This window comes from Oreochromis aureus, linkage group 17, assembly GCF_013358895.1.
Source record: "Oreochromis aureus strain Israel breed Guangdong linkage group 17, ZZ_aureus, whole genome shotgun sequence".
NCBI lineage: Eukaryota > Metazoa > Chordata > Actinopteri > Cichliformes > Cichlidae > Oreochromis > Oreochromis aureus.
The window spans coordinates 5,953,699-5,980,311 of record NC_052958.1 but is presented as its reverse complement, the minus strand read 5'-3'; positions in this window follow the sequence as shown (position 1 = coordinate 5,980,311).

The following is a 26,613-nucleotide window of genomic DNA, read 5'->3' as shown; positions in this document are numbered from 1 at the left end:
TTGCAGAATGGGATTTTGTACAGAAAAAGGCAAGTAGATGAAGAGGCCCAGTACCAGCTGGTTCTTCCTGAAAGTCTAAGACCTATGGTGTTCAAAAGCCTTCACAATGACATGGGTCATTTTGGTCTTGACCGGACCCTTGATTTAGCCAGAACCAGATTTTTCTGGCCAAAAATGGCCTCAGACATAGAACAAAGGATCAAAAGCTGCAGCAGGTGTGTTTGCAGAAAGACCCTGCCAGAGAGGGCGGCGCCCCTAGTAAACATTCAAGTCACCAGACCTCTAGAGTTGGTGTGTATTGATTTCTTGACAATTGAACCAGATCGCAGCAACACTAAAGATGTCTTAGTTATTACAGATTTCTTTACGAAGTATGCTGTAGCCATGACTACTCCCAACCAAAAGGCTAAAACTGTAGCCAAGGCCCTGTGGGAAAACTTTATAATCCACTACGGTTTTCCCGAGAAGTTGCATAGCGATCAGGGAGCAGACTTTGAGTCAAAAACTATCAAAGAGTTATGCGACCTAGCTGGAATTCAAAAAGTCAGAACTTCACCCTACCATCCCAGGGGAAACCCTGTGGAGAGGTTTAATAGAACCCTGCTAAACATGTTGGGTACACTCAAAGACGAAGACAAGAAACATTGGCGTGACTTTAAGCCACTCGTTCACGCGTATAACTGCACCAAACATGAAAGTACAGGTTTTACGCCGTACGAGTTAATGTTTGGCAGGCAGCCTAGGTTACCCATTGATCTTGCCTTCAATGTCCCCCTGAACCATCGCCAGCAGCAATCTCACTCACAGTATGTTAAAGCCCTCAAATCTCACCTTCAGGAGAGCTACCAACTGGCTACCAAAAATGTTAGCAAAGTTGCTGAACGTAACAAAGCTAGATATGACAAACATGTAACCGAATCTGTCTTAGGTGTTGGAGATCGCGTGCTTGTAAGGAATGTTCGGATTAGGGGAAAACACAAATTGGCTGATAAGTGGGAGTCCATCGTCCACGTGGTTGTAAGTCAAAAAGACAACCTCCCAGTATACACAGTCAAACCCGAGCATCACCATGGTCCCACTAGAACTCTCCACAGAGACCTTTTGTTACCTTGTGGGTTCTTGCCAACTGCCCCTGAAAATCCTCCAGCAGTCCAAGTAAAGCCTCATCGGCCAAGCACACGTCAACACCCAACAGCTGATCCAGATGAACCTGAACTTGACTACCACTCTGAGGAGGATAACTACTCTCTGTATTACCCTCCACCTCCTCCCAAGGAGATCTCAAGGTCGATTGAGGAATACAAAGTAGTCTTTCCTCCCAAGGCTAAGTCAAACCATGCTAATGAGCAACCCAAATCAGACAATTCTCAAGTCTCAGAACATGTGACGGTGCCTGATATTGCTCAAGAGCACATGGACATGACGGAAACTGTACACTTACCTGATTGTGGAAACCTACCGGATATGGAAAACTTACCTGAAAATGACAAGATACCTGAAATGGAGAAACCACCTGAAATGGAAAACGTGCCTGAACCTGCAAAGGAAAGAGCTCAAATGACTCAACAAAATGAAATGGACAATGTATCGGACTCAACGAAAACTAATGATGAGGAAGCAACTCAAACTCAGGTGAACGGACCTGAACCTGTAAACAATGAAACTGAAAGAAATGACCCTGAAGCAGAGCAATCGGTCAGAAGATCATCCAGAGAGAGAACAAAGCCCAAGCACTTAACATACCCTCAATTAGGCAACCCTCTTGTTGGCATAGTTCAATCTTTGTTCCAAAGCTTAAGTGAAGCTGTGACAGGCTCTATTGAAATCCATGATATCCAGGTAGTCTGATCTATGCATTATGCAAAGGGGCTTGCATACATTTAAGAGGGGAGGGTGTAACCCTGGTTAACATAGTTGTCAATAAATAAAAGCCTGTTAGTAAAAACAGTCATAAGAAATATATTACAGGTGATAAATATTCAATAAATAGAACATAATGGTAAGAAAATTCATTAAAAACATCAGCAATGATATAATTCATGGTATAGGATTTCATTTGTGTTTAAAAACATGTTAAAAGGTTTAAAAACTTGCTAATTCATGGTGTTTCATGTTAATTAAGGTAAAATGGCTAAAATATGTGTTCAGACTCTTATTGTGAAAGGGCACGCTGCAGCGTGACTCCTGTGATCAGCCACACCCAATCGGGTTGTTCCTTCTTTTGATGCTGGAGAGGAGAAATGCAGATAGTTCTTATGAGCTGCTGCCTAAACAGTGAAAAAAATATTAAAAAACAAGCCAGAAGTCTACATAAATCCATTTTGTACTCTGGAGAATATATTTTTGTTTTTCCGACCTGTCTTTGCCTTGGTGACGTTGTGAACGTAACCGAACGGGACTTAGTGAGTTCAGAAATTGTATTTTATTTCATGCAAGAAATGTTTTGTTGTATTATATTGCTCATTTCATGCAAATGGAAAGTCAAGGTAGCAGATTTATGTTGTTTTATGTTAAAAAACGGTGGATTGGTGCTTAACCGACACAGGCTACAGTTCAAAGGCCTTTGACGGTATTTCAGCGCGCCATATTGGCGTCACCTCATTTAAGACTGAATAAGCTGGAAAAAACGGACTTTTACTGTTATTTAAGGGCTACCCGTGTGTTATTTTCAAATGTTTATGTATATTGCTTTGTTGTTATGGTAGGCCATTAAGGTTTGGATCGGGAAATGCCGAACTAGAATCGGAGTTTGATCCGCTGAGCGAGAAACAAGATGGCGAGCCACCCAGGGACCCATTGAACTGTACCGAGCAGGAAAAAGGAAACTGCCCCTGCTGGACGTTGAACTCTTTCACTAAAAAACTGGTAGGATTAATCCATACACCTCTGCAAAAGAACAGTGGACTTTCAAAGCACTGGATAATCGTTCAGAGCAATTCCAGGATTTATAGTTAAAGGACACAGAGACAATTTTCTTTTGTTTATTTGTTTGTTTAGGGATTTGTTCAGCCTTTTGCTGAATTGTTTTCAGTTTTACATGTTTTGTAATTTATTTTGGACAACCAATTTTAATGCTGTAATGGTGTTAATGGAAATGTAAATAATTTTGTTGGGTTAAAACAAAATAAGGAATGGTTGAAATTTAAAGGTTGAACTTAGACCAAGATTAAATTAAATCTTGGGCTTAAAAGAACTAAGCTTGATTTAAATAACACAGTGTTAATTCAAATAGGTCAAAGGATAAACTTGAACTTAGAACTTGAAATGAATAAAACAATAACCTAGGTTGAAATTAACATCCCTTTAAAGCCAAATAAAAGGTTTTGAAATAAATAGGATAAATTAACAGAAATTACTGAACTAAAAGGGAAAGAAAATATCTTGTTTCCTTAAAGGTGTGTTGAATGTTTTATGTAATGTGTCTATAACTGTCTTTTCTCTGTCTTTTTCAAAATAACAAGCCGGCAATTTAAACGTATTTTCTGGTCTGTGGTCTTTATTACATCCTACACTCATTACTACTCTAGTAGTCGAACCTAACTGGTCCTAGCATACTGTAACGACTCCAGAAGTGTTACACATGAATACAGAGATCATGTGTTTACAGTTTGAAAAACATCTAACATGTGTTTCAGTCAGGTCAGACACTCATGCCGGGATTTCATTTTAAATTGTTATTCCATGCTCCTCGTGCATTCTGTTATTTTTCCATAAAGGACACACAAACACACCACTATCACCCTCTTTAATACAGGTTGATTTATCCTTTCAGAGCACAAGGACGATAGCCTCCTCAGGCTGGGAATCATTTTTTCCAGCTGACGCTAATCACCAGCTAATTAATAGTTGATGTGCCAGCTTAAAAAAACACTGCTGCTATTAACCTGTACATGCTATTGATTTAGCCTTGCTTTAGGTGCTGTAGGTACTTCTGGGAAAGAGAACACTAGACCGAGCAGATGCTCTGATACTCCGGGAGATCAAACTTATGAGCATTTAGTAACAGTGAGATGAAGATGAGCACACCAGCACCATGAAGCAAGTTCATCACACTCATGATTTTACTCAGTCTACCATCTGTAATCCTTCTAATGGCTCAGTCACACTACAAAATAGGACAGGAACCTCCTTGCAACTAGGAACAATTGGGTGACCAATTGACCGTGGAGGCTACCTGTCTCCAAACAGTTGTGGTATGACTTACACTAACTGCAATCACTCTCAGACAGGTTGGTTAAGCTCTGCAAATAATTGCTGTGTAACTTATAAACACAGATTGTCAACATGTTGCAATTAATCCTAGTCAGTTTGCACCAATTAGCACAACCTCTTCGTTGCATATGTTTGCAATCGTGGACAGCTGGTTGTTTTCTGGTTATAATCTTATATAAAAGCAAGATAGCATAGTGCCCATATCATTTTTGTAGTTCAATCACCATCCTGCAGGAAATGAGTCGCTATTTGTGGAGTTTGAGTTTCTGAATTTCTGCTCCAGATCTATGAGTTTCTGGTTGTACTCTGAATGAAAGTAGTTAATGTGACTTCCTGTTTATGTAGATGGCAACCGAATTGCAGATTTTACCAATTTACCAAGGAATTTTAACAATGTATGGATAACTGCCAAAGTAATCCCATTCAATCACAAACTGATGGCAGACTGATTCTGTGTAGTCATGGTTTTATCACAGTCTTTGCAAATTGATCCCTCAAGATTTTATTAATTTTCGCCAGGTCCAATCTCGTGACTGTGGCGATCACATGGAAACGATAGAAACAATGTCATGTTGGCAGCATATAATGTGTTACAAGCACAGGGCGGGATTATAGGAAGGAAAACATCATGTTTTAAAAAGGAAACGATAACTGTGGGATGGGCAGTATGCTGATGTGGGGGTTAGTACTGTTGCCTCACAGTGAGAAGACCCAAATCCAGGCTTGGACCGGTCTATGTGGAGTCGGATGTTCCCTGGGTACTACAGCTTCCTCCCACAGTCAAAAAACATGAGTATGCAGTAGGAAAATTGATGATTCTAAGAAGTGGTCGTAGGTGTGAATTTGAGTCTTTTCCTCTTGCAAGCCCTGTGACAGAATGATTTCCTTCAGCTGCAGCAGCGTTGAACAGTCTCATAGCAAATAAAGAACAGCAACAACAACAAAAAAAAGAATAATCATATAAGATAAACAAGTACAATACAGAAGTCTCAGGTGTCCTATTTTAATATTATATGGCTATATTAGGACTGTAACAATGAAACTGCTTCCAGATAGAACTAAAAAGCACAAGAAATAAAGTTGTGCCTGCAGTTCTATATATCTTTTTGATGCGCGGGAAAGGCAAAGACTTTAGGCTTTGAATTAAAACCATCCTATTTGCATACTGAGAATGGTTTAATTTTAATTTTCAGAGAATTGATTGGTCAGAAGATTTTGCTGAACAAAATGTGCTCCACAACAGGTTTTGCAGCTGAACGCGTCTTTAGCGGGCTATTACGAAGTGACATTCCTTGTCACGTCTCTTTTAAAAAGGCTAGGTAACTATGGTAACTTATGCTGAACAGAAAATCTGTTCTGTTTTGTTCAGAGTTTAGGTTTGAAATTAGCTGCAAGTGGCGCTTGCGCCAATTAAATTTACAGAAAATATGGTTTAAGAGCAAAATATATTTTCTGCCAAGGAGATACATTTTATAATTCCAAACCTGCTAAACCAAATGTTAATGTGACCAGACGAAGCAGTGCAGTCAAGTTGCAGTAGCACTAAATGTATGTGTGTGTTGCCAGAAGGATTCAGTCGGTGAATGTCCATAATTATGTTTAAATTCTTGATCGTGATTTGCAGCCAAGTCCATTTTATACTGCTAATAAACTACAGAAAAATGGTTACTGAAGACTAATGAGTGGAATTACAACCTTTTTTTTTAAGAAGGAGCTCTTGCTGGAAAACATTTGCACTTGAGGTGCTCTTTGGTAGGGGTACGTATAAGCTAAAATATCAAAAAAGTTGAAGGTACTCTCTTTTAATAGAAAATTTAAATGCCTTCATTTTCAGAGCACAGGGTGCTTGGTTTTCTCCTTGATGAAGGCAGAAATATATTGGAATTATAGCTATAAACATGTTATGAAAATAATTATATATGAAAAGAGAGTGCCCGGAGGTTTTAACTAACCTTTTACCTCATTGTGGGACAGTGCTGTCCGCTGTTTCTGACTCTGGTGTTTCTCAAACCAGCCAATGCTACAGTCACACTAAGACAAACAGCAATTTTGTTTCCTTTGAGACGGTTGCTTTGAAGACAGGGACCAGGTCTGCAATGACTCACAGTCAGTTGCTGCCTTCACAGCAACTTTGGTGTGTCAAGATGGTGAGAGAACAGCAATAACACTGAATCAGTCGATCAGTTTCCCACTGAAAGAGGTCACATTTGTTACCATCTACAATCTGGGGCGATCGTGGCTGTGGGGCGATCGTGGCTCAAGAGTTGGGAGTTCGCCTTGTAATCGGAAGGTTACCGGTTCGAGCCCCGGCTCGGACAGTCTCGGTCGTTGTGTCCTTGGGCAAGACACTTCACCCGTTGCCTACTGGTGGTGGTCAGAGGGCCCGGTGGCGCCAGTGTCCGGCAGCCTCGCCTCTGTCAGTGCGCCCCAGGGTGGCTGTGGCTACAACGTAGCTTGCCATCACCAGTGTGTGAATGTGTGCGTGAATGGGTGGATGACTGGATATGTAAAGCGCTTTGGGGTCCTTAGGGACTAGAAAAGCGCTATATAAATACAGGCCATTTACCATTTACATACCCAGACATTCATATTTGAAAAGATCTTCATGTTATATACATACACCCAGAGTGTGGCCAAAACCTCTCTACAAATAATTTCTCCACAAATAGTGACATACTTTAATTAAAAAAGGACACTGGTGCTCAGCAACTTTGTTTATAGAGATATGACTGGAATGCAGCTAGGTGGAGACCAGTTGAGTCAAGCACCCTATTGCAAAGAGACACGTCACAGATGAGTTGAGCTGACATGGGCAGACTGAATCCGACTAATTGCAATCTATTTGGAGACAGTTGCCTCCCATTAGGTGACCTGTGTCTTGCAATCAAAGGTGGTCACTCAGACATTGAGGGTGTTGCACACTCAACTACTGTACTCGTAATCGGTCTCCAGCCAAAAGAGAAATTCTGTGCAACAACTGATTTTTCTCAGTAGCAAGGCATTTCCTGTTCTATTTTTACTTTAGTCTGACAACCATAATACAAATAAAGCCCTGCCAAGCCAAACTAGTTTCGACACCCTTCAGATGAATGTTTCATATACAGATTCCCTTCGTTCTGTATTGACCAATGAATGTACTGTTTAGCACTTCCTGTACCGCCATGCATCACACAGTTAAGTATTAAAGTAAGATGAATTTATTTTCTGGTGTGGAGTAAGTTTGGATGAATTTTTATACCAAGGCCGACTTTGGTTAATATGAATAAGAATGTGCTCTGTTGTCATGAATTGTTGAACTTTTAGCTCTGTCACGAGACAGGAAATGATTGGTAATTGTCGCATAGCAACCACAAGAAAAAAAAAAAAAAAAAAAAACACTAGTCAGATTAAAGTAGGACCGGTATAAAGTTGGAGTTCAATTTGAAAATGTACTTAAATGATTAATTTTCTGATGCACACTCATAGAATTGAATTTAAATGATAACATAAGATGCTGTGTACAAAACTAAGATTACTATAAATACTTGTTTTCAAATGTCTTCATATATAACGCAATAATGTAGAAACGAGGTTTTTAATTGGGAGGTTTTTCACACTGCATTGGGTCTGTAATTGGTAATCTGGCTGCTAATCTAGTTTTGTTTTAACAGCTAAATGTTTTTAAATGCCTTGTCCTTATCCAGTTTATTTAACAGCGATTCTAAAGACAGTTGTTAATTCTCTAAGGGATAAATATGGCGTTTAGCTTGAACAACCATAATATCACATAAATCAGCGTTGGAGGTTTTTGACAACCTAATCTACAGCTTTTTACCAAGAGGCCTGGGGTTTTTTGTTTAGTTTTTTTGGTCGCTACTTTTCTATTCCGCCTTCATCTGCTCAGTTACATTAATAAATGAGATTTCAGAGACAGCACATCTGCGGTTAAAGTGCAAAAAAAAAAAAAAAGAAAGACAGGAAAAAACAAAAAAGTCGAAATAAAACCATCTCCCTGACGACGCATGTTTTACAGCTCATGGAGAGGCCGCTGAATTAAGCATGATGCAAACACGGCAAATTGAATCAATTTGCCTCCTCTAAATAGATGTGATGCGTGGAGCCCGAGCGCTCAAATGAATAAGAACGATTTTCTGCGTTTAATGATGTTGTTTTTTTGTTTGTGCATTTCTTTTGCCTCTGCTTGATGAAGGTTCTAGATGATTGGGCGCATAAAGAAAGAAAGATATCAGATAACAAGGCAGTGTGGAGGCACGGTGCATGGTGTCTCCTCACTATGTGATGCAGCCACCAAGAACGAAATGACAGGCCGTGGTGGAGCACGGGGACAGAATCAAGGGGTGAGCGGAGCATATTAAACTGATAAGCGGCCATGCGGAAAATAGTGAGGGCTACAATGGGCACAAAAAACCAAAAGGAAACATGACAGGAGGTGGATGTGTGTACACACGTTAAAGTAGATGCACGCACATGTGACCAGTAGTGGTGTGCAATACCTCAAGTTTTCATTTCGATTGGATCCCAAGTAAATACAGGGCCGGTATTGCCGATACTGATACATCAATAAAATAGACCTTGCAGCTTTTCAGGTATTTTAAAACTGGAATTTTTTGAGACCTGGAATGTAAATGTGCCTGTCTGTAAAGCACTTTGGATCAATTTCTTCTGTTGTTTAACTTTTAATTTAAATTAAATTTAAATTGGCTATAAATAAAACTGATGGTCAACACAAAAAAGTTAAAAAGGTTTGCATGCTTGAAGTTTTTTTTTTTTTTTTCATCCATCCATCCATCCATTCGCTTCCGCTTATCCTTTTCAGGGTCGCGGGGGGCGCTGGAGCCTATCCCAGCTGTCATAGGGCACCAGCTGTCATAGCTGTCATTTTTTTTTTCCATTTTCCCCAAAAATATTTAACACAGTTAAATATACATACTAGACTTAGAGGATGGAAAGTATTGATCATACCATGCTATCAATCTGATACAAATACAGGCCATGGTATTATGATACTATTGTTATTTGGATCAATCGATCCACCTCTAGTGACCAGTGGTGGATTTAGAGCTTTTGAATGATGTGCCTACCACTGCCTGTTGCTCAAAAATGGACAAATACAGAAGTGAAAAGAATGCATAAAGTTGCATGTCTCACATGCGTAGATGGAGCTAAACACCGGGGACATTTTTCATTGACAAGCCTGTCATCGCCGTTGACATATTGATCAAGAGTAGCCTTGCTTTTGTGCACACAGTCTGCAACACTCAACGATCAACATGGAGCACAAAGCTTCCGGAGGTGCGGACACATTGACAGGCTCTGATTAAATCGGTAACAGTGGCAGCATTGTTGACGACAATGATGATAACACTGAGGGCACTTATCAACGGGAAGGGTCGGTGTAGCTTTAACACCGCCGCACACGATCTCCAGCAGACGTTCATAGATGCTGATGGAGGAAAATAATTTGATCTTAAAAAAACAAAAAAAAAAGAAACATTTCTAATCAAATTGAGTGGTCACCTAATACAGAGCACCACAGAACTCATGAATAATTGCTTCCAAGTGTTATGGTTTGCCTGTCAGTCAGAGACCGTTACGTTGGCTGTAATACATCTGAATTAGGCGCCTGGTGGCACTCTGTCACGTACACCCCGTCGTAAGCCGTTAAATACATAAATCGGGTTTAAATGAACACACACACCACTTGTCTTGCCTGGTTTGCAGGGTAATTCATCTTCCAACTCAATGATTCTGTTATGCAGTCAAATTGACAAGTAATCCATTGCTGGTGTCCTTGTTGTCAGCATTAAGGTCATTTCTGATTGTTGCATTGAGTGAGCAGACTTGCAGTTTTGCAACACTTTGCTGAGGGTGAAATATGCCAGGTGAACGCATCAGTGTACAGTATGTAGTATGAGTGTTCTGGAGCTGTAACATGATGGTGCAAATACACACCTGGAAACACTGGCCTGCAAATACAGGCTGTCATGTGATCTGAAAAGTATGAGAAAGCGAGAAATTTAAGAGTTTTTAATCTAGAAATGGGAACCAAATGCATTACACATAATGGTGTAGTAGCAATCATCGGAATCTCTTTTCATTTAATTGTCCCAGGGTGAACTTCTAACTGTATTAAAAGGGGCAGTATGAGTGATTTGCATGTGTAAACACACACACACTTTGTATAGGACTAGCACAAAGAGTAGTGAGATAATTTTGTTAATCTGCAATAATCTTAGTTATTGCAGATTTTGATAAGTTTGCAATGAAATGCATTGTGTTCATTTACATTCTGGAAAACAACAAAATAAAGTAACAATTAAAAAATGCAGTCCTTTTTCGATCCTTGCATCTTCAATTTTTTTCATCTTTTTCCACAAGTCACATTCTAGTTTTTAGCATCTTAAATCACTTTTCTATAGTGATTGAAAGTCACAAGCCTGCGTAATACCTGTCGGGGGACTACTCGGGTAGCGTTGTACATATTTTCGAGCAAGTGTGCTCAGGCTTTAAATGGATTACAGCTCATTATCCCAAATTACTTTTCAGAATAAGCCAGGAAATTGAGAGAAAAGCCTCACATGGTGGTTTGTAAGACTTGCTTTCAGGAAATCTTCACAGAGGTGCTTGATAGAGTTATAAAAAAGATTAATTCATTTATTTTGGGGTCTTAATTAATACACTTGAGAGGGCTTTTCTTTGAGGAAGCTGTTCATATTCCAAGGTCAGGCTAAATTATTGAGGTTACCTTGTAAATAAACACTAGAATAACATTAACAGAAGCCAGCAACTAATAACAGTTCTTGCTGTTATTATAATAGTTTTAGATATATAGCAGGACATGTGTTTATCTATTTTCTGTTGTTTTTTCAGTACCTTCATATGTTTCACATCACATCTTACTATTTGTTTTAATAACTTGTACTGCAAATGAAGGGATTTTTATCTCATTGACAGCAAAGAATTTGCATTCAGATCCAAACTGCAAACCTGCCACAGAGCACGGAGCCAAATCTGTTACATTCTACACAAAAAGTCTGAGTACACAAGTCTGTATTCTCAAATGCACCCCAGCAGTAACATCTTGTGTCAGGTGTTGCTGGTGAACCTAAAAATATTGCTTCTGTTTTGCTTGGTTGTCAGAAAGATAAGATACTATGACAGCGTAGTTGCTTTAGAAACCCAGCAGCAAATGTAATGTTTTGTCCACACTGCTGGAAAAAATCAGCGGCACCATCCTGAGAGCTGTGTTTTCAGGATGTATTTGAACTCACCGGCTGTTAAACAACAAAAGGCCATGAAACTCACAGCAACCCTACACTAACACAGGCCATGTACCAAGTAATCTATGTATCTAAGTGTTCTTTTTCCATATTCTACAGATAAGATCAAGATGGCAAGTCAGTGCAAAAGAAAGACAAACAGAAGTTCAGCATCCTTAAATTATCTATAGATAGCAGGAAGGCAAGTGTCAGAGGTTAGGTCCATTCAGTGTGCTTCAAAGCACCACAGGATAGACAGAATGAGGCTGAAGAGGTTTATAAAACAGAAGCAGTAAAGGAGAAATCCAAAGCACAGGTTAAGCCAGACTTGTCCAAACAGCAAAAGCTCACCAGATAGTTGATGAAAACCTAGAGCCTGGTCTTAAGAGCTTGAAAAAAGAGAAGGAAACTGGACTTTACGTTTGTGAAGATGTTTTATCTCTCGTAGAAGAGGCTTCTTCAGTTATATATGCAAGAGGGGAGAGGGCCCAGGTATTTAACCCCTAGTGAGGGTTGTCCCCTTTGGAGATGATCATTGGCCCACTACTGATCATGCCAAGGTGTGAAAAAAGGTGTGGGTCATTACCGTGACCAGTGGTTAAGGGTGTAACCACTTTAAGATGTTGCCCCATACTATCATGTGACCAAATGAGGTCACTTGAGGGAAGGTGTGAGTGGTTTAAGCGCTTGGGAAAGGATGTCAGGACTGCATTTTAGGTGCCCATCACCTCTTTTTAATGATGATCTTTCACCATGGACAGAATGTAAACATTAGCATCTTTGAATTTGACCTGAGATGACAAATGATTTGAAAGAGGAATATGGGAGGTCGTTTATGTCCACAGAGAACTACTAGCAACCTCCTCCAAAAGGAGCAAACCTCTACTAGGGGTTAAAAACTCTGCACACTCCACATTTTCTTTTGAGAGCTGAAGAAAACTCATGAGTGAGAGGCGAAATGTCTTCACAAACTCAAAGCAGTCCAGTTGACTTCAAGGTGTCAACATGACCTACTGTTAATTGTAGCATGGTTATTGATGGCAGATCGACTGGTCTGAATATTTCAGAAACTGCTTGTCTACTGGGATTTTCCTGCACAACCACATCTAGAGATATGAATGGCAAAGATATAATATCCAGTGAGCGGCAGTTCTCTGGGCAAAAAAGCCTTGTTAAAGCAGACGTCAGAATAGCCTGACTGCTTTGAGCTAATAGGAAGGTAGCAGTAACTCAATAGCCACTTGTTACAATGAAGGTGTGCAGAAGAGCATCTCTGATAATACATCAAGTCTTGAAGCAGCAAGGCTACGGAAGCAGAAGAGCACACTGAGTGTTACTGCTGAAAGATAAGAACAGAAAAAGAGCTACAGTTTGCATAGGGTCAACAGAATTGGACAGACTTTGGAAGACTGGAAAAACATAGCTTGGTCTGAAAAGTCTTGATTTCTGTTGTAATATTCAGATGGTAGAACAAACATCATAAGGTAATGCCACAAATGCTACAGTCTACCTCAAATCATCCACATCCCAGTGTAGTCTGTTTTTGACCTCAAATTTCACTTTAAACTCTTCCTAATTGTCTTTCACATGTCCTAAGTATATTGTGAAACATTTAATTGAGGACAGAGCGGGGACACACCTGACAGCCCTCAGCTTGATTGCAGCACCACAGCTGCAGCCAATTGAGAGTTAATTATCAAATAAAAAGAATGCCAAGGTTGGTGCTACTTTCTTGCCAACTTGTCTCTAAGTGAAAAAAAAGCCAAGCCCTCATATCTTTAAGCTGTTTGACAGTGCATGGCCAGCAAAGGATTATTCTGATAAAATCTCCTAGGGCTGCATATCAAACTCGAGCTATTAGACGAATTGGACTTACAGATACACATGCTAGGCAACGCATTCTGACCGGCTGCGAAAAGAGGCCAGTTATGAGAAAAACCTAGACAGCCCCAATACCCAACGGCAACCCCTTGAGACAGTCTCCATCCCCCTCTCAGCCTACAGGCTGGCTCTGCACTGTCGAAACCCCGTCTGACTAAAATGTATCCAGTGATTCACCCCGAAACACAGTTATTTTCCACAGCCTCACTGCCTTTGAATTTGCGTCTTCCCTGCCCTGCATTAGGTAAAAGCAAAACATCCATTTCAAACAGAAATTCTCAAATGCATATTGTCACAGCAAATCATTGCACGGTTTGTTTTTATACACTGAAGCGTTTCTTCTTGGTTTTCTGTCACCATACCATCTTTACTGATTTGTATTACAAACAGATGAAAAGCAGCGTGGGACAGACAGAAATGTTTTAATTCTCTTACTGAAAAGATAACAGAAGTTGCACCTTTTTTCTTTTTAATTAAAAAATCTGCTAAAAAAAAAAAAAAGAAAAACCCCCACATCTGCTCTACTGTTATCATCCATCTGCCTTTGCCACTTCTCCCTGCCTGCTTCTAAGGATTTCTCCTCTTAACCCGCTGCATGTAATAACTGTCATCTGCCACGCCAATGAGCCATGTAGTAAAAGTGCCGTTCTTTATATTTATCTAGGCTAATCTCAAGCCGTCACGGCAGTCATTGCGAAGGGAGACGGTGCTTTATTTGCCGTGGAGGAGGGACGCGAGAACTAGTGGGAGGGCACTTATAAGGATGTCATTTGGAAAACCCCTCACCTTTGTGATACACAGTCATTGAAGCGTGCATGGTGGCTGGTTGCTGGTGACACGGTGGCTGGTTGCTGGTGACACGGTGTAATGAATAAGGATAAGGCTCTAGATATTAGCGTTAAACCCTGTTCTTCTCTAAAGATGGCAAGAGTCTCGCTTACATGTCATGCTAAATTCCAGTTGAAAAGGCCTCGAGCTATTTTCATCATTCTGAGTTTACTGTAGCACTTTCTAGCTCTGCTTGTCTTGTTGCGGTCTGGCTGTCAGGCTGCCCGGCTGACAGCTGATGGCTATGGCACGAGCCGGGGAAACCCATGGGAGATGAGTAGATGTCCTATAAAATATGATGTGCTGCTTAGCCAGGAGTCACTCTCATATCCTGCTGTGCCGCTTCAGAGGCTTCGCTGAGCTGTTTCCAGTGGATCCGGCATGTTCTACAACCTCCGTGTGAAATGTTCAGTGAGCTTGCATACATTTACACCGTTTCTTTGTTGTAATGCCATGGTGGGAATAATGAGCAATCGGCGTATGCATATGTCCACCTCTGCCTCTGCACAGTAACAATATGCATTGGTTAACATTTTCACTGATTAATCTCAAGGGTTCTGAGTGAGTGTTTCTATAAAGACTCAAAACTTACAAAGTTTTTTTTTTTTAAGTTGTAAAAGTCAGGAAGTATCTGTATTTGTTGTTATCTCATTAAAACAAAGAGACAGTCCAATAGTACAAAGCTATTGATGAGAACAATTGATTACACTGCGAGAAGTGACTTAAGAGTGAAATTCAACATCCCTTAGATGATCTTAGTGCTGTCTACTCAGAGTTAACACCGCACGTCTCAACCCCAGCTGTGAGTCTCCCTCTCCAAACACTAATATTTACCCCTCTAATAAAAATCATTGTTGTGCGGCTCACACTAAATCAGAGGCCCGTTTCTGTCTGCAGTGACAGAGTAAAATATAAAGCATCTCTCACCGTGATGGAGAGCTCCTGAGGCTTTTATTAGCTAGATGGAAAAGACAGCCCTCGTCAGGTTGTGGTGTGTGAATCCAACTATGCGTGAAGATATACTGCAATCTGTTTCTGGCACTCTTTACTGTTGAGCCAATTAACTACTTTAGACAAGCAATTATTAACACTGATTGTTATTTTAGATGAATGATGATTTCATTTGCTGTTATGCATATTTTAAAAGTGGCAGTGGCTTTTAACGTTACTTTCCAGTCAAACAGAATATGTAGAAAATCTGTCACCTAAGACCTCAGTCACACAGGCCTACTGATATGTCGACAAATACCTGGAAACCACTGGTTTGAAAAATGCACATTTCCCAACCAGTTGGCAAGTGGTTGCCAACCAGTTGACACTTGGTGTCAACCATTTGAACCAAAAACCGCCTTGCAATGGCTTTGGTCACTAGCAGGTTGTTGTGGGTGTCGGCTGAATGCATGGAAGAGATGTAGACGTGTCTGTACACTCACCAAACGCTCGCCAAGTAGTCATGACAACTATGACACAAACAGTTTGTCTTCAAAGTAAAAACTGCATCTTTTTAAATGTGTTAGTTTGTAGAAGTGTGAAAAACCTTTCTTTTGAAGGCAAATTTTTTCCTGTTTTGTGTCACTTTTTTTTTTAAATTTCACTGCCTCGGAGGGTAAATGGCAAGTTTTTACAAACAAGTTGGCATCTTCCATGCAAACTACAGGCAACCACTGCAATCAGCTAGTACCTGCTAGTGCCTGCTTGTCATATTCACCAGGATGGCAGGAGTCAAAAACAATCAACTCAGAGCTTGAAGATGGGACTTCATGGTGACATCAGGGTGGTCCCAGTACTCTTATGTACAGTCTATGATTATAGTCTAAGGACAAAATTCTGCTGGGAACACCTTCAATTTCAGTCATCTGTGAATAAAGTTAATTCTTTGTTAAATCATGCCTTATTCTAAAATACATTCCTGCCTCCACTTAACCACTAATCAGAATTGTTTGAGTAGGTTCTTTCAAAAAAGGTCTAACTGGAATTACAGATCCATAAAGTGTGAAATTTAGGTGTGCATATTTAGGCTTTTGCATGTGTGATATTTTGCAGGAAGAGATTTCAGTTCACATATGCATGTCTGTGAGTGTGTGTGTGTGTGTGTGTTTATGTGTGTGTAATGCTGTTTTCAACATATATAACTGACGTAATGAAAGATGAACATTTAACGCAGCGAGAGAGGAACTGGTGGAAACAGGAATTCATATTTCATTTCTCCATCTTTAAAAATTAAAGGCTCCATGCAAGTAACAACGCTTTCATGTTAAACCATCACCATGTTACAGTCTCTCAGCTTAAGCTTGCATAGCTTGACATGTTGTTGGTTGCAAATGCACGTGCGTGTAAACTCTCAGGTTGATTTACAAAGTGTCTGAGAAGACCCCGGATGCAGCGCGCCATACTGTACATCTGGATGCAAAAGAAGACTGAGACGGAGGTCAGGGGGTTAAACACTGAAAGGCGTGTGGAGTGCGAAAATGCGGAGTAATCTTTTACGCCCTGTGCTAATACGGTAGAGTGAGATAGAAGACAGAGAGAGATGTACAGTAGCCAGCAGTGAAGAGTATCTGCTGCCAAATGCACCGAGGGCTAGATGAAGACGAGCTCCTGCCATCTGGGCAGCTTGAGGCGAGGTTGAAAACGACTCCTGCTCCATCACTGGCTCTCCTCCTCACTTTCACACATCATTTTTTTTATATTTAATTTTTTTTTTTACCCTGCCCTTTTAGCCTCTTATCCCATTAAACCGTCCCATCTTCACCTTGCCATGTCATTCTCAAGCTGTCTTTGCTTTTCTCACTCACATTTCCTGTATTCAAATTCTGCCCTCCCTTCTCTCTTTCTCCTCTCAAGGATTTATCAGTCTTAATTATCTTAACTATCCCGCTTCATACTCAGCTTGTATCTAGCATATTTAATCTAGGATTCAGCAGGGCTATTAGTTACACTCAACATGCAGGGGCTAATTGATTTAAGGAAGCAGGATTTGCTCGTTGGTGCCGATGGCTTTAACCAAAAGCTAATATAAGAGGACGGAGGCTGGAAAGAGACGCTCGCGCAACTGTTCGTGCTGCAAAGGAGAGTTTCTTTCTTTCTTTGTAAACTTTAAATTTCTCTCACATCCCTTTGATGCCCAAATCAGTTTGTCTCGACTCCGAGCTCAGGGAGATGCAGCACGCGGCTTGGAAATAGGGATTCAGGACTTTTTTTTTTAATGACTTGCAGTCTTTTCTCGTAGTTCTCAAGTGGGAATTTGTTCCGTTCCCTGATTTACATGGGATAACTGGGGTAAGGATAAATATTTTTGGTTGGTGGGGAAGCAGAACAGCGAAACAGATGTCTGTTTAAATGTCATGTTTGTCACCGAGGCTGTGCTGACATTTTAGACCCAGACTTTCACCTCTCGGATTCGTTCGCTGCGAGTCGTTACCAGAATCAGGTTGAGTCTGAGCTGCTGTTGTGAATAAATATGATCTAACTGATAGCTGACCTCTCGCATTAACGAGCAAATGGGACTAAAACCACCGCGCGCCAGTAAGACTTAACTATGTATGTGCATCCGAGTCACTGCGTCCCGTCTTTTTTCGCTTCCTTTCCGCACAGGCCCGTGTGACTCCTACTACATATGCAGTTAGGGTGGCTGGTGGCCACGGATATTGATAATGGCACTGGGGACACTCAGCTTCTTGTCTTATTAATCAAACTAGGCTGAGCGGTGACCTTTCTCGGAGCCTGGTGCTTTGGACTGAGCCAGATCCCCTGCCTCTGCTGCCCCCCCGGGAGCAGCAGCCTGACATCATTCACCCTGTGTCCGCTAATGTCAGCCCCAGGTCTGGCCACAGCCGCTCACCGGCCCTGCCTGGCGCCCCGGACACAGCCCTGGATGACAGAGACATTGATCACTCAGGAAGATAGGGTTTTTCTTGGGGGGGAGGGCGGGGGCTGGTGCTGGTGGTGTCGGATTTTGTGTGTGTGTGTGTTTTGATACTGCACCAATTGAAACTGCTGAGCCTAATTAGACTTCACATCTGGGCCTAATGAGCAAATCAAGACCCATCATTGATCAAGCATCAACTGGCCTTGAGCTGTTCTCTGATTGGTTAAGAGTTGCACAAGAGCTGAAAATGGCTGGGTTAAGTATTCGCGACACAACTAATTGTTTTTGCAGAAGACCTGGCATCAATCTTTCCCTTATTATTATCTACAGCAGAGTAAAATCAATATGATTTTCCATCCAAAAAGAAAAAGACTATAGTAGACATGTAGACAAGTAGTGTATCATAAAAACACAGGCACATTATCGCCGTCTTTATCCTTTTTCCAGACATAGTGTGGGCTCAGTCACGTGTCTGATCAGACCAAAATAACCTGGTCTATGTCACTGCTGTTACTGTCCACCATTAGCAGTGGCTGTCACACAAAGCTCATAGCAGCAAATTAAGGTACTTCAAAGCCCTTAATGGCCAATTACTGCACTTTGTGTTAAATTCATGCTCTTCATGGGATCATAGCGCAGACAGATCTGAACACATGGGAAATGATACACATCCTGTTTCTCAGAGTGAAGTGTAACTATCTGAGCAAATTATCATCTCTGACTGTTTTCATTAAGGATATTTATAAATGTTCTTTAAAACAAATGCTTTTTAAAAGTCCTATCAGAGTTTTATAATGTTGTATACATTTGCAAGTTTACTCAGTGTCATTGCAATCCAGCGATTGTTGGCCGCGTATTAGTAAAAGAATAACTAATTCAGCAGACTTATTAATAGTTTGCCAAAATTGTGTTGGATCGAGATAAGGATAAGAACTTAAGAAGTGCTAATGTTTTTTTTTTTCTTTGAGCCTTGTCATTTTAACTGTTGCTTAGTTTAGGAGTCAAAAATAATAAATGACAGCCAGCCTCGAAGGTTGTCATTTATTATTACCTCCACCAAGGAGGTTCTATTTTTAGCTTGTATGCATGTCTGCATGTTCGTCATCCTGTCTGTAAACATGACAGCTTGAAAAGTTTCGAATGAATTCTGATAAAACTTTTTTTTTACTAAAAACTAGAAAAAAACTAATATATAGAAAATACAATACTATTCCCTTAAAACTAAATACTACCTAGAGGCAGAATATGGCACTTTACATAATCATCAACAGAATTTCTGCTATCTTAAAATAATAATAATTAACGACTGTCTGTGTTTTGGCTGTCCAAGTTGAATTCATGTCGCATTAATTTCTAACAGATGTATTGATTTTACAACATATTTACAGGGTCCCAAATCAACCTTACCATAAATACAGACATCATCCTACCTGTGCACAGACAAATCCCTTGGCATTGTTGTCTTTTTTAATTTATTTTTATAGACAAACACAACAGAATCTTGTGTGTTGCTGTCTGGTCAATATAGTCTTTGTAAGACTGCTTGTTGGCAGCTGTACCAGGCACCAGGAGAGTGATGCCTAAGGGATTCCCAGATCATCCAGGAACATCCTTTCTGGCTGATGCAGCACCTGTTGTCAAAATGGCAAAGGGATATGCGCAAGCACGAGCCACAGTGAATGGGGGCGGATGTTGACTGCAGGATCTGCTATATGAATTGCGATGGGCTTCCATGAGACTCAGCACATTTCAAGTGATGTCTTGGCACCCTGTGTACCAGTGCACTCTGTTCCCACTGTCTGATTTGAAGAGCTCTTAAAAATTGTAAAAAGCATGTCATGACCAGATACATTTAGCTTGTGAAATCACACTTAATTGTATGTGATGCTTTTTTGAATTTGTGGCATACATATACAGACATTAAAAAAAAATCCTGGGATTTCCACTCATATTGCAGTGTGCCTGAAAAAAAAATGCACATGAGGATAAATTCATAGATTTGTTTTTACTTTTATTTGACGCACGCTTATGCCAGAGTCGAGAGTGAAACTCTTCAACAGGCAAAACAGAAACAAGCCAGAGAACCTCCACACAACATTAAAGGCGACATCAAAGTGTACGTAGATGAGGATGCTGTAGCACAGGGGCACCGGCATTAGGCAAAATAAACTTCATTCAAATTATTCAAGGATAAAAAGGGTAAGAAGAAGATTGCAAATCAGCACTTATATTTGTGGAGCTTGCTGTACTTTGGGGTTTCTTCGCACAACTTTCAATAAACATATTTCATAACAGCCACGTTTGGCACCTTATTCTGGTCCGTTAATGAGGACGATCTTTTATTGTTGATTCAGTCTCAGGAGAAGAAATGATTTCTACTTTGTAATACTGATTACCGAGGTTTCACCCTGATGACTTTGCCTTGTTTTGCTAATAAACTTTTCCGCTGCGAATTTATGGCCAACGTCAGCAAACAGTAAGCCGTGGACAAAGCTTGTCATCGGAGAGCGGCTTGTAATCAGCTGATAAAGGATTCATTACTAAAACAAACGCTTCTTTAAAGCGATAATGGACGCAGCCCATCATGTATGTGCTAAGATCTAAAAATGGGTATTAAATGGTATTATTCAATTTTTTGACCTTTTGTTTACTGTTTCCTTCCAGCCACGAAACATCTTTAAACCTTCATAATAAGTTTTTTTTTTTCTTTTGCTTGTTTGCTTGTGCGCTACTGAAAGCTCTTGTCCACACACACACAAAAAAGGACAAACACCCCGACTGGGGCATGTGCGCGTCCATGTCTGTGTTTCTTATGTGGTCTGTTGTCTACTGGTGAATGTTTAGAGAACAGATTTCTTTGACGTTGACGGCACCAAAGCAATACAGATTTGGCAATTAACCTTGATGTCACTGTAATTACCAAGTCACTTTAGTAAAATGAATTAATTTCCCAAAAGGACTCAGAAACAAAATTACCTTCTCTCTTCCTGAAGAGAGCCAATATGGCGTCTGATAATTAGGGAAGAAAAAGTGAGCCGCTGCCATATTCCTGTCTCTCATTATGTGTATTCTGTGTAATCTGCCACAGGGGGAAAGCTGCTGATCTGCCTGCCGCTCCCATAACTTCCTCTGGGTTCACGCTGTTGTGACTCTGGCTTGTTCATTTTTCAGCTCGCCACGTGTTCAACCACTCGCTTTTTCTCCCCCCTCCGACCTCTTATATTTTCTGTCCTCGTCGGCTGGTTTTACAGACGACAGCCATGTCGCCCTGTGTGTTCCAAGAGTTTTCTTTCATTCGTTACTGATATGACAGTAGGTGGTAACCACTCTTGCTGTTCATGTTGAATGATGCTGTGCACAAGTGGGAGTGAAGAAGAGCACAATTTCCACAGCTCGCTTGATGTGGTTCCTAACATCCAAGCCACCTATACTGGCTGAGGTGTCTGTCAATCCGTTTATGCTGCGTTAATTAATATGTAAATTTATTAATTGCATGTTTTTAGCTTAGTGGGATCTCTCAGGTGGGGCCAAATAAGCAACGGTTGCCTTTGCCCGTCTCCACATATACAGGCAGTGGATTGAAGTATAAATAAAGTAATTGAAAACACTTGGCTTCGAGTCCCTCAAGTGAGTGTCGTCATGCCACATCTCCACAGACCATAATCATAATAGACCATAATCATGCCAATCATAATAGACAGTAATTATATGTATAACCTCATTAGGCTTTATAATTGTGTAACGTTTTAGATAATTAATGAATTATTACTTACTCATCATTAATTATTTCTTTTTTTTTTTAGCCCCATGATGCTGGCTGAGGAAGAGTTTGCTGAAAGTTGAATGGATATAGCCCTCGTAAAACTCAATTACTTGCCCTCATGAACTAGTAGAATAATATTATGTTAAATAATATTAAATAATATTTTGCTTTAAAAGTGTATCTAATAAACAAAACAACCAATGTGCCTTATTTCAGATACACTGTTTCTACATTTGCTGCATTATAACTTGTTTAGTGTTATTTTAAATCAAACATTGTGACTTGTGGAAGTAAAAACTCGCTTTAACAGCAAGAAACTTCCAGCAAAACCAGGCGCAGGGAGGGGAAGCCATGTGTGGCCACCAGCTGGGGGTGAGAAAGAAAAAAGAATTGTTACATCTTATTCCATATATCATTTTTTTAATGCTTATAATTTTTGGCAGTTATTCATCATTTCTATTGCTGTTGTCCTGTTGTTGCGCTGTATTTCATGCTTACAAGAGATGCCATTATCCCCTTTATTCATGTATCATGTGACTGAATAGTCACAACTGTTTGGCTACCAGCTTTCTTGAAATGTCCAGTCACATACACATACAGGTACAGTTCATTCCATGATTGGTTATACTAGGATACAGTTTTGTGGTTTTACCTCTGTACACGTCCACAGTGGATTTTATATCAAACATTTCATATGTACGGTGGCCCTGAGAGGCCAAATGGACTGCAACTTAAGAAAACACCAGCAATAAAAAAAAACAAAAGCACACAAAACACAATAGAAATAGGAAAAATGACAACGAAAATAGGAAAAAACACAAGGGAAGTGTTTCTGGGGAGACAATAACCCGATGGACCAGTTGCAGGAACATAAAACATGGTAGGTGTGCTTTATCATGATTCATATAATACTGATGACGGATTTTTAGGCTAATAGTTAGGCTAACACACTTACCTCTCATCTTTTCTTTCCTCACAAAACCGATAGATCCTCCACTTCTTTTAAGTGTCTCCCAGCGCAATTCTTAGCATATTTTGGTTCCTGCAACTGGTCCGTCGGGTTATTGTCTCCCCAGAAACACTTCCCTTGTGCTTTTGGAAATCAGATTTTTCCTATTTCTGTTTTCTTTTTTCCTATTCCCGTTGTTGTTTTTCCGATTTCTGTGGTGTTTTGTGTGCTTTTGCAGCATTTTTCTTATTGCTGGTGCTGGTTGCAGTCCGTTTGGCCTCTCAGAGCCACATCATACATATGTGATTGAAGTGCAACAATGTTGCAGGCTCAAAAGTAGTTAGAATAGTGAACATAATTTTAAATATAAGGATTGCTTTTAATACTTGTCTGTGACACCCTGAAATCTAGACCATCACCAAATGCTGTGTTTCCTCCCACTGTCAGGCCTTCACTGCAGGCACCGTCAGTTGCTGCTCGTTTGTGGGTCTTTATGCTTTCATTTTTGTATTTAACTATTAAAAAGCAGCATCTGTTGGGTTAAGATCTGGTGGTAATGTAAAAAATCCCAATTCTTTGCGTAGAAAAACTCAATTTGAAAGGGAAATTGTTCTTCATTCATCTTCAAGAATGTAACAAAATGTTGACACCCCGAAAGTTTTTACTATCTCTCTGGTAGTTTTGTTTTGTTTTTTTGATAGCTGATGACTTCCCCTACTTGCTGTAACATCTCTATGGTGGGGTGTGTTCTGCTGTTTAGGAGGGGTGGTGCAGTGGGTTCAGGGGCAGTGCCAGGGAGGCTGGCAGGGCAGCTGGGACCAATCGCCTAATCATGCGCTTCGTTTTAGTAGCCCTCTGGGACCGGAGAAGAGGGACAGAAGCCAAAGACACGGCGGCTGAAAGCTGGGAAAGCATCAGAGTGTACATTGTGGCTGTAAATAAACAATCACTTGCCTGTAATGCTGACTGAGTGTTTGTCCTGCTAGAAGTCAAGTTTTGCAATCTCTGATACTTAAAATTACAGTGAAAAAGCTATAAAATACAAATTCAACTTAAGATACCATGTTTACTTCATCTGGAATGAAATAACAAGGAAAAAAAACTTACTTGATCATGAAGCATGTGAGTCAATTGTCCAATTAGTTTGGAACTTTTGAAAAGGAGGGAATGTGAATACAAATCCTTTAATTCGTAAACATTTAATCCAAAGTATCTGTAAAACTCTGTGAATTAAAACTGAAAGTCAGTACTTCAATTGCATATTAATTGTTGGATTTAAAATCTATTGTGGTGGTAGGAAAAACTACCCAAAATATGGATCTAACTGCCCATAATGAACACCTTGTGTTTCTTAATGGTAATGCTATTTGGTTCTGTGGGTCCTTCTAATACACTGATCTCCAGGTTATATGGATCTTTCATTAGTTTTCCTAAAATTTAAAGCTCACATGTGAAGTCCATTTTCATATGTTCTATCAGAGCGGCTTCATTAAAGCACTGCCTTTTCAGCCAAATATAACTATGTAACTAGTCACTATAAATGGCCGCTTCCTTGGCATCAGTGTCATTGATTGAGCAGGTGAAACAGTGCCGCACTCCTACATCTTGCTGCAGGCTTTAAGTACATGTCATTAAGTTAATTAGAACCAGAACTTAGCCTTAGTTTCATTTTAAACGAATTCGCCAGAAATGTGGTGGAGGGTTTGCTGTCATATGCCTGCGATGCTGTAATGATGTACCGGCCCTCTGTCTGCTCCTGTGGCGATGTCGACATTGACTACCAACTGTTAAAGTTAATAGGGAAATTGAGGTACTTCAAACTAGTTATTAATCTGTAGGTTTCACCGAAACTACATATTCTTTTTGTTCTTTTAGGCCTGGGTTTATGCATATGTGAAAGATTTTTCTGTTTTGCAAACTGGTTATTTACACTATAATGAGCAAACGCCCGATTGTACGGGTAAAACAAAATGTTTGATTTTGCTCAATGTATGTTATGCATAAAATGACATTAGACAGAACATAGCCAGAAGGAACAGTTGAGTCAATTAGGCGTGAATACGAACCTTCAGCCTGTGTTTAAATGAAAGGAAAGGGAGAGTCTGTTAAGTTAGTTGGACCAAAGTCATGAGCGATCCTTCCCCCAGCTCTACATCATTAGGTGACAGCCTTTCTCCTCTGGTTCTGAGCCACACTCAGATATGCTTCCTAACCCTAGTGACATGGACAAACTAATTGCTCTTGAAATTGTCTGAGGAAGATGAATAGTATGTATGTGCATACATGAGATATGCGTGCGCCTATAGCAGTGCATGGCTTTGCAGTAGTTCCTCACAACTGTAGGAATTTATTCCTGAATGTCCAGTCATTTCTAATAAGTTCAGTTTGCAGCTAGCTAAATGGTTTGTGTGTGTCTGTGTGTGCACATGGCCACAGAGTTCAGAGCGTGGGGAGAGGTCAAAACAGAGACAGATGTGGGAACAGGCTCTATGACAAGAACCCCCATCATAGCCCTCTGATGTCAGCGCTGCCTTCCCTGTGTGACTCGGGTCACTTCACAGCGTGGGAGTTTGTTCGTGTACCTTAAGGTCCGTGTCGTCTGTGTGCTGTGTCAGTCGGAGGCTACGGAAAGTTCAGGGGACGTCAGGTCTTGTACTGAACAGAAAAAAGAGAGGGATGATGAAACAGTAGACTCAGCAGCCGTGTGGGAGTGTTTTAGTGCTTGTTTCCACATGTATCTGTGGGCACGGAAGGATGAGGAGTTTTTGGTGTCCAAGAAAAGTCAGCTAAATCTGAAATCTGATCTGAAATTAGGAGCACAATGGAAGCAGTTGACAGGCTGATGTTGATGAGGCCGGTGGTCATTACAAACATGGATTTACTACCTGACTCAAAACAACTGGAACAATGACTTGTGTTTACAGTAAGGACAATGATATCTAGCCCCATATGCTGCAGCTAGCATTATAAATCAGATATCTTTGGCTAGACTTGCCATAATTTCCATAGTTACCAACTACACTATTGATTTATTTTGCTGATTAAAATAATGAGTACATTTAACAGTAATGTAGTTTTTATTACACAGTCTGACATACTGTAAATTGGTCTCGTTTTCTAGGCGAATTATTGGATTCTTTATGTTAACTTTAAAAATATATACTACATAATACTCTGCGGCACAGCCTGTGAAACAAAAATAGGCAATGTCTCTGTTTTTTCCCCTTAGTCTTAATACTTTATCTTGTTGCAACGCTACTGTACATACTGAATGTACAGTTTCACAGTTCAGCAGTGACCTCCTGGTAAAGGACTAATGGGCCTATTTAGTCCCCCCACCCACCACCTCACTCCTCATCCCAGACAATCCTGGCTCAAACCCAAGACCTCTTAGATGAAGATAGTTTCAGCCATGTGAAAATTGCTATCGAGACGGCTCGTGAGCGAGATGCCATCAAAACCCATTTCCCTGCTCATCACGATGTTCATTATTAATGAAACTCGATGTTAATGAATGTAATTTTTTTCTTGATTGTGCTCCCTCTATTGAAGAACAAAAGCAGAATCAGTTACACAGAGCACATTATCTTCATCACGAGCGGCGGTAGAGCGTGTGCAATCACCCAGTCATTGCAGTCATTAGAAGTGTCTCTCAGTTTTGTTTTGTTTTTCATCTTGTCACTTAAAGAACACACAGCACATACTGTGTACAATTACTTACATCACTTACCTTTACATGCTGTGTTTAAAACAAAGTCATTTTCAGCTACAGTTGAACAATGGCACGTTTAAGTCCCCCGTGATACAGATACAAAGTGCAAAATGCAAAGAATCCCAGCAGCAGTCATTAGAA